Source organism: Triticum aestivum, chromosome 4D (genome assembly GCF_018294505.1).
Source record: "Triticum aestivum cultivar Chinese Spring chromosome 4D, IWGSC CS RefSeq v2.1, whole genome shotgun sequence".
NCBI classification, from domain to species: domain Eukaryota; kingdom Viridiplantae; phylum Streptophyta; class Magnoliopsida; order Poales; family Poaceae; genus Triticum; species Triticum aestivum.
The window spans coordinates 384,477,148-384,486,777 of NC_057805.1; positions in this window are offsets into that span (position 1 = coordinate 384,477,148).

Consider the following 9,630-nt stretch of genomic DNA (forward strand, 5'->3'; position numbering starts at 1 on the left):
TAAAATAAACTAGATGAAATTTGAGAGAGGTGGGAAAAGAATCAACTCATTTGGAGTTCTATTTTAAAAGTTATAGCCAGTCAAAGTTTGGTCAAACTCTGTTTTTATTAAAATCAGAAAAAAGGAAAACGCTTCGAGGGAAATACGCTTACGCAGCAGAGAAACGCACGCGGGGTTTTGCGCCACCACTTAAACAGAGAGGGCGGACGCGCGGGCCACTGACAGTGGGTCCAGAGGGCCCACTAGTCAGGTTTGACTGGTCTCCCTCTCCCTCCTTTCTCTGTGCCCGAACAGTGGCGAGGCTCCGGCGGTCGCCGGCGACGAACGGCGGCTCCTCGAGGGCATCTGCGGGCAGGGTTGGGTTGGCTAGACCGAGGCGATCCTCTGGGTGGTTGTTGGGTCGGCGGAGGTGGAAGGAGTCGCCGGCGGCGAGCTCCGCGGCGGGGAAAAGCTACGGTGGTGAAGTGCTTTTTGTGCTCCGGTGGTCTCCGATCGAGCTTGGGTGGCTGGGCAGCTCCGCAAGAACTAAGGGAAGCTATTGGTGGCGTTGGTTGGGCGAAAAGGTGGCCGGCTGCGACAAATCGCACCGGGGCTTGGCGGCGGCCGAGCTGGCCGGAGTTGAGGAAGACGGCCACTACGGGTCGATCTACTGCGTGGGAAGCTCTACGGGGTAGGTCTGATGCCGTCTGAAGCCTTGAACGAGCTCGGGGACCCTTTATATAGGCGCACGAGGCTGGCTCCGCGGCGGCAGGAGATAAGATCGCCGGCGACCACTTTCCTGTAGTTGCAGGGCATCGTGGCGGCGACGAAAGCGTGCCGACAAGCGGGAGGATAAGCACGACCTGTGCTCTGGGGCAGCTGGCGCGCGCTGGTGGTTTGGGCGGCGCCGTCCGCGGCGGAATCTTCTGCCGACGCCGGCGTGCTGCCAAGGGCGCGGCCAGCGGCGCAGCAGGGCGCCAGAGATACCGTGGAGCAGGGGGCGGCTAGTGCGCGGTTCAGTGATGCAGAGGGGGCCAGGGTCGGGTCACGTCGAGTGCGGCAGTGCGGCGTGTCGGCGTAGTGCGCGCGCGTGCAAAACGTGTGTTCTGGGCGCGCCCAGAGCACGCACGGCACCTGCTCGACGAAATGCAAGCGTGCTCTAGAGCTCGAGGGTGGAGCTGGCACTGCACAGGATGGAGGTAGGGGTAGCAAGGCGTTCAGTGGACAAGATGGATAGGCCAGGGGTTCAAGTCCACAATGTAAACCAGAGAGCTTGCCAAAAATGACTGTGCACACTAGGTGTTTGACAGAATGCCAGATGCACTTAGGCAACTCTTGGAGTGGCCAAAATCTCCAGATCAGTGTCTCTTTAGATGAAGGAGATGGTGGTAAGATTTGTTTGGCAAAAACAGAAAGTTGATAGTGCAAGTTTTGCAAAACTCCAGTTTTGGGCAGAAAGAAAAAGGGTTTAGAACATGCATTTCAAAGCCTCCAATGAGCCCAATCTCCTGGACTTAAGAGTTTGGTAGGGAGGGCTACAAGTAGGAAAAAGCTCAGGGTTACTAGAACAAAGAAAAATAAGGTTGCAGTACAACTCACCAAATTGGGTCAGAATGCAAAAGAGGTTGATCCACTCAAATTTTTCAAAGAACAACACTGGGTTTTTGCTTGAAGATGGATTGTATACATCCATTGACATCTCCAAACACTTGGAAGAATTTTTAGAAGAATATTTAAATGGGTTGTAGTGCAAAAGTGCCTACTGGACCAGAGTGGAAAAGTTGGTGTAGAGCTCAAAATCTCCAATGGCCAAAAGGTAAAACTTGACAATTGGAAAAGTTTTATTTCCTGGCAATATTTTAATAAATAAAAATAAGGCCAAAATTTTGGGTGTCACAGCCATCCCCCGTCCGGCGCGACACTGTAGCCATGTTGACCTCAACGTCACCCACGACAGGCGCCAGTACGACCCGCGGGCAGCGGGCCCCTTTAGCCAGAGAGACGCTCGAAGGCGGCCCGACCTCCCCTAGTCAGCCGAGGGCGTAGCCGGCTACCTCCCTTCCTCGAAACATGTGCCACATTAAGGAGACAAGACGAGGTGAGGCTACAGTGAGAGCCCGCAAGGCAGCGGCACTATAGCCACGCTTACCTCGACAAAGCCCTCGTCATCAGAGGCGAGGCGACAGTAACTAGCCGCCGACAAGGCCCCCAAGCGGTGGGGCCGGTCTGTCGGCCAAGAGGCCGGCAGCCGGCGGGACCCACCAGTCGGCGGGCCCCAATGGCCGGCGGAGAAGCCGACGAGCATCGACACTGAGGGCTGGGACCCACGCCCAGCCAGATTACCATTGTACCCCTGGGGGTAGGCCTATATAAACCCCCTGGGACACCCATGCAAAGGGTTGATCTCATAGAGTTTCACACACCACATAGAGAGAAAAGGAGAGCTAGCCTTGCCCTTCTTCTTCCCCTAGCCAAACAGCTCAAGGAGCACTTGTAGCTACTTGTATTGATCTAGTGATCATGCGGAGACCCCGCAGAGTAGGACTAGGGGTGTTATCTCCACGGAGAGCCCCGAACCTGGGTAAGATCCGCCGGCGTGTATGTCTTCGCCTTATCCCGTTTCCAGGCACCGGCGATGTCTTACTGGTTCCCACAATGATAGGCCACCTGTTGGCATATGTCACACCTACCACCCGACATTTGGCGCCCACCGTGGGGCCAGGTGCACCGTCGTCCGGAGACCTGTTCTAGACAGGAACCCTTTTCCTCCCTCGCGAACGTAGCCAGCCCGCTACGCCCGATGGCGCTTGCCCTGACGCGCTGCAAGGCGTCGTCGACGCCTGCGCGGCGAGCTGCCTCGCCGACCTTCGTGGCGAGACTCGCATCTCCGACGAGCCCGCGTCCGACGCGGGCACAGACTACCCCGAGTGCCGCCTCGTCAGCCTCCTCGACCAGCTTCACGTCTCCGCGAGCTTGCTGTGGACTTGGAGTCGGTCGGCTCCACCGACCCGATGCTTGTCGACTCCGACACGGCATCGCTTGACGCCTTCCCCACCGACGTGGTGATCTTCGACGACCCTCTCCCTCGAGCCGACAGTGGCAGCAGCACTGTCACTTAGGTGCTGGTCATCAGCCACAACGCCGACTCGGGCGAGAACGCCCACGACACCCTACAAGCGGCGATGCACGACCTGTCCGTCCCCATCCCGGCCGACGGCGACGCCGAGACTCTGGAGGCACGCCGCCTCGCCCTCATCGCGGAGGGCCAGAAGATAGCCTCCATGAAACGCCTCACTGAGGCTCACCAGCGCGAAGTCGACCGCGTCGCCTCATAGCGGGCCGAGCCGAGCCGGCCTCGTCCAGGAGCACGGCGCGGCCATCGCCAGCATGCTGGGGGCAGACTGCCCAGTCTATGCCACGCCACTCGAGAACCTGCGTGCCGCTCAGGCGGCCGCAGAAGAGCTGAATGGGTTGGGGGCTGATGAGCTCCCCTACATGGCAAGGCGCATCCAGCAGCTGATCGACGTGGCCGCAGAACGACATGAAGCCGGCGCCCGCGCTGAGAGTCCCCCCCCCACGCCGCGACATCCCGGTCGCCGACTGCGAGCGGCGCCCGCGCGAGGAAAGACAAGGAGCCGGCTGCTAGCCGCAGCCGGACTCGAATCACCATTGAGCGCGACGCCGAAGGCCGCCCCCGAGCGGTGGAGCGACAAGGCAATCCGCCTCCCCCCCCGCCTCATGGTGAGAGATATCCCACCCCGCCGCCAGTCACACATCCGACTCTCGGTGGCCGACTAGGCCACCGCGAAGGAGTCGGCGAGAACGATGCCCGCCACCGGATCGACCGCCTAGCGCGATCCCTGGCATTAGAAGAAGAAGACAATGTCGGCCCGCCTTGCTTTGGCCCCCGCATCCCCGACGAGCCCTTCCCCGAAGGGTTCTCGCTCCCTAGAGACACGCCCAAGTACAACGGCTCCGTGAAGCTGGAAGATTGGCTGATCGACTACTCTACCACTGTCAGCATAGCGAATGGCAACAAGCGCGTTGCCGTGAAGTACGTCCCTCTCATGCTTCAAGGCACGACACGCACCTGGCTGAACAGCCACAAGCCCTACAGCGTCAACAGCTGGCTAGACTTCACGGAAGTCTTCGTCCGCAACTTCACCAGCACATACAAGCGGCCTCCCAAGCCCCGCCAGCTCTCCTTATGCGTCCAAGGGCCCAGCGAATCGACTCGCGACTACCTCACGCGGTGGGCCGAGCTCCGCAACTCCTGCAAGGGAGTGCACGAGGTTCAAGCCATAGAATACTTCACCGCCGGGTGCCGAGAGGGCACCCTCCTGAAGCACCGACTCCTCTGCGACGAGCCGACTACCCTCGACGAGCTGCTGGTCATAGCAGACAACTATGCCACGGCCGACTCCTCGATGAAGACCGAGCTCCGAGTGGACGCCTCTGGAAAGGTGCTCGCTCTGGCTCCTAAGATGCCGGCTGGCGACTCCAACCGACGCCCCTACCAGAACGACCACAAGCGCAAGGCCCCTATGCCGCCTTCCACCAGTCGGCAGGTGGCCACTGTCGAAGACGAGCAGCCCGAAGAGCGGCCCGCTCACAAGAAGAAGGGCGGCAGGCCGGCTTGGTAGCCGGCCTTCTCCTACGAGCAAACTCTCGATGCCCCCTGCAAGTTTCACAGCGGCACGAAGCCGTCCAACCACACGACCCGGAAGTGCCACTGGCTCACCCGGATCTCCAAGGGCGAGGGGCTGGCGCCGCCTCCGCCTCCCGGCCAGCCGCCTCCAGCCCCCAGCAGCCAGCTGCTCGACCAGCAGTCGGAGCCATTCAGGATGAGTTCCCAGATGAGCACGCCGCCTACGTCGTCTTCACGAGCCAGGTCGAAGACAAGCACAGTCAGCGCCGACAACACCAAGAGGTCAACGCGGTCGCCTCCAGCAACCCCGAGTTCATGCATTGGTCCGAAAGGCCTATCAGCTGGAGCCGGGCCGATCACCCAGAGGTGATGCCGTCTCCTGGCTCCTACGCATTGGTGTTGGACGTCACCCTCGCGACAGAGAGGTGAGCTGCATGATTCCCCCGCGTGCTGATTGGTGGCGGAAGCAGTATCAACATACTGTACCGCGACACCATGGAGAAGTTGAACCTCAAGGCGAAGTAGCTCATGCCAAGCCGGACCGTGTTCCATGGCATCGTACCCGGCCTGTCCTGCTCCCCAATCGGCAAGATCAAGATGGATGTTCTCTTCGGAGACAAGGATCACTTTCGCCGAGAAGCGATCTGGTTTGAAGTAGTGGACCTAGAGAGCCCTTACCACGCCCTGCTTGGCTGACCTGCCCTGGCCAAGTTCATGGCCGTACCCCACTACGCCTACCTCAAGATGAAGATGCCGAGTTCAAAGGGGATCATCACTGTAGCTGGCAACTACAAGAAGTCCATCGAGTGCGCTGCAACCAGCAGCCGACTGGCCGAGTCCCTCGTGGTTGCAGAACAGAAGAAGATGCTGGAGCGAGTTGTGGCCATGGCCGGCAAGCAGCCGGCCCTGTCCCCCAACCCCAAGGAATATGATGCTCAGGGCTCCTTCCAGCCGGCCAAGGAGACGAAGAAGATACCTCTGGACCCGGAGAACCCGGAGAGGTTTGCTGTCATTGGTGCAAACCTGGACAGTAAATAGGAAGGCGAGCTCGTCGACTTCCTCCGTGAGAATCGAGACATCTTTGCATGGTCCCCAAAGGACATGCCGGGTGTTCCGAAGGATTTCGCCGAGCACAAGCTACACGTCCGAGGGGACGCGAAACCAGTCAAGCAGCCTCTCCGTCGACTGTCGGAGGAGAGGAGAAGAATCGTAGGAGAAGAGATAGCCCGGCTCCTTGCCGCCGGCTTCATCATGGAGGTGTTTTTCCCAGAGTGGCTTGCCAACCCGGTCTTGGTGTTGAAGAAAAACAACAAATGGCGTATGTGTATAGATTACACTAGTCTCAACAAAGCCTGCCCCAAAGATCCGTTTGCCCTACCACGGATTGATCAAGTGATAGACTCCACAGCCGGATGCGAGCTGTTGAGTTTCTTGGATGCATACTCGGGATACCACCAGATCAAGTTGGACCCAGCTGACCGCCTGAAGACCGCCTTCATCACACCATTCGGAGCTTTCTGCTACCTGACTATGACATTCGGCTTGAGAAACGCCGGTGCCACTTTTCGTCGTCACTGGGAGAAGAAATGGTTTAACTACGAGAATGTCCGAAGGAAATACCATATATTGTTCGCATTCACTCCACCATGGAATGATTGCATTGCAGAAGACTGCCTAGGGCAGGAAGATGAAAAAGTTAGGCCAGCACCTGCTCCTAATGCTCATGTCGATTCTTTGAAAACCATAACTGATTTTCCCAAAGAATTTACAAAAGGGAAAAGGCAAAGGCTAAGTGTCAGGCTAGACTTGCGAAAAAGAACCAAGTTGAACAGCGGAATGTTGAGCTGACTCAACAGGATGTGATTGAAAAGAAAGAAAGGGCGTCTGCCCGAAAAGAGAAGAAGAAGAGGAAGTCAGTTTCTCCTCGAGCTCCGAAGAATAAGTTTGTTGCAAGAAAGTCCAGAAAGGTTGCATCTGCCTCGTCTAATGAGGAATCTTCTGATGATAATGTGGGCGAAGAAATTCCCATGTATGATCAACGGGCGTTACTCGATAAGCCATACCAAACCCCATCACCTGCCAAGAAGTCACCGCCTGTGAGATCTTCACTAAGGCTTGCACCTATTCCCTCAGATAAACCTTTAGGTTTTGCTGCCCCAGCTGTCAAGAGAAAATTGATCACTGATGAGAAAACTGTTGTTTCTACCAAGAAGGTGAAGAAAATCATTCCTGCTTCCATAGAGGAATATGATTTTGAGATGATATTCGACATCATTGAAGGTGCCTCCTATGATGCCAATCCAGCTGAATTGGGTAAATTGGGTCGGCCAGAAGATGTTACCAAGATGGTAGCAAAGCACTTCACTGATCTGAAGGAAATCACTCAAGAACTCAATCAGGCTGTCGAAGATAAGAAGCTTCTGGATAAGATGAGGAGGGAAGCAAAATCTGAATCTGAAAGAAAAGATTTGAACAAGGCCATTCTTGAAACCACCAAAGCCCTCACTACCATGAGAACAACAAGATTAAGTGGCACTCCAGGATGAAGATGGATGTCTCTCAGCTTTGTGATCACAGAATCGAAGAGATTAAGCGTCAGGAAGATCTTGCTCGACGCAGGAAGAAAGAAGAAAAACATGAGAGAGCTCAGGCTAGAGCGAATAAGCCAAAGGAAGTCAAGGACCGTAGTGTCCAATCTACTTCAGCTGATACTCCCATTGACACAAGTGCCCCACTGCAGCAGATTCCACCATCTCCTTGTCTCGAGGAAGTAACCGAGCAACAAGTCGAAGCTGTGGTAGTTCCTACCTCAGTCGAACAAGAAGCTGATGTTGTGGACGAATATCCTATCAATCCCGATGAAGTAAAAGCTGCACCCGAGAAAAATGCTCCTGAAGAAAAGATTGACGAAGAAATTGAAATAGAAAAGCAAGTCTCATCGTCTGTGAAGGATATTCAAGCTGGACCCTCCGGATCCACCAAGGAGGGAGATAAGGTTGTGGGGGAGCAAGTTGCTGCCCATGGTTCTACCCCTACGGTCTCCTCATCTGGAGCTCCTGCCCTGATGGAGATTGATCCTACTCCTGGTTCTTTGGTTTCACAGCCAGAACAGGAAGAAAAGAAGTCTGAAGAGCTCCATGGCTCATGAGGATAAAGATGAAGAAGTTGCACCACCAGTTCTGTCCCACCAGGTCATTCCACCAATACTGCCGCAGCAGGCTAGGGAAGTTTTTGTGCCACCACCAGTTGTTGAGTCACCGAAAGAAAAGCCCCTTGTGCCTGAATCTGAGAAAGCCGCTAAAGGAGTTCTAGTGAAGGAAAATGATCGTCAGTCAAGTGATCCAGTGCCATCTGCTTCAGAGAAGGTTACGGTACCTCATGCTCCAGTTCAGCCCTCTGATGAGAACGCGTCTGCCGCTGATGATGTTCAACCGATGGAAATTAGCAAAGAAGTTCATCAAAAAAATCCACAGGAATCATTTCTGCTACTTTCATCTGGGTATGACCCCTATGGCCCAACATTCAATTAGGAGCTTCATTCATCGAAGCTTGCATTCTATGGGGTAAGCCCATATGAAGGAGAAAGAACTTCTTTGTCTCTGAGGTTTTGGACAGAGGAACATGCAATCTATTATGCTCGGATCTTGTTTGGCAAGCACAGGATTTCAATCAGAAGATACTGGACTCTGCCAAGATCGAAGAAATGCCCTGCTTCCATAATACCCTTGACCATATTGAAAATGCTCTTCTGAAGGGTTTTATGCGATTCAATCATGGCTGGAACAAAGAGATTATCCTTCAGTTCTATGCCACGCTGTACATCACAGGGCAGATGGAAAACACTTCAGCATAGACACTTGAATGGATGACAGGCAGAGAAAGAATCAAATGCTCAGCAGATCACTTTCTGGCCCTGATAAATTTACCTCGCTATGAATTTGAGAATGACAGAGAACACAGACTGCATTTCTGGCAAGTGTATGATGCCCAACTCCATTTCCCGATGGATCCCACAATGGTGGGCGATGAATGCATCGAAGTTGACCCCAAGAAGTTGGCTTACAACAACAAAGTGCTATTCCACATTCTGTGCAATACCATCTTGCCAACCAACATGTCCAACTCCATCAAAGGCATCATGGGAAATTCTCTGGTGTCAATATGTCAGGGAATCAAATTCGACATTCCTAACCTGTTTATTCGGAATCTGGCATGTGCTGCGGACAACCCTCGGTCGCTGAAGCCATATGCTCCTTGGATCATGTATGCCATTGGGCATCTCACCAATGAAAAATTCTTCTGGGCCTATGTACCAAAGGTATTCATGCCACCTGTCCATAACACTCTGTGCATTGTGAAGGAATACAAAAAGGAAGGAAAGGAACCTATTGATGCCACTACAACTGCTTCTGCATCTGATAGTGTACCGAAGGTTAAAAAAGCCAAAGTTGAAATTCCACATGAGGAAAATCCATCACTCTATGAGGTTTGCATTCGCACACAACAGACTCTGGAAAGGCATATCAGAATGGATAGAAGAGAAAAGATGGAATTGCTGACTGAACTAAATATGCTCATAATCACACTCGGCAAATTCTTCTACATGAGAAGGATGCAAGGAAGAGATCATGGACCTTGCCGAGAAAGCATTACTCTCGCAAGGATCTAGCCAAGAAGGGCCTCTTCAAAGACTATGAATATCTGCACTTGCTTGCAGTACCTCGTGTGTGAAGACAAGCTCCAGAGCTCCCACAGCATTCTGCTTCAACGGATCTGCTGTTTGTCAACCATGATAATGAGATCAAAGACACGGCCGACACTCGTATTTACAAGCCAGATGCACATCCTTCGAAGCCCCTCCAAGCCAAGGCTGCTACTCCTGCCTCTGCCTCGACCATTCCTCACTCTTCTGATTCTGGTTCTTTGAGTGGTTTCAATTCGGACTCAGAAGATTCTCCCACGGAGTAATTCCTCGTGTGTACTCTCTTTCCTTTTTGACACTT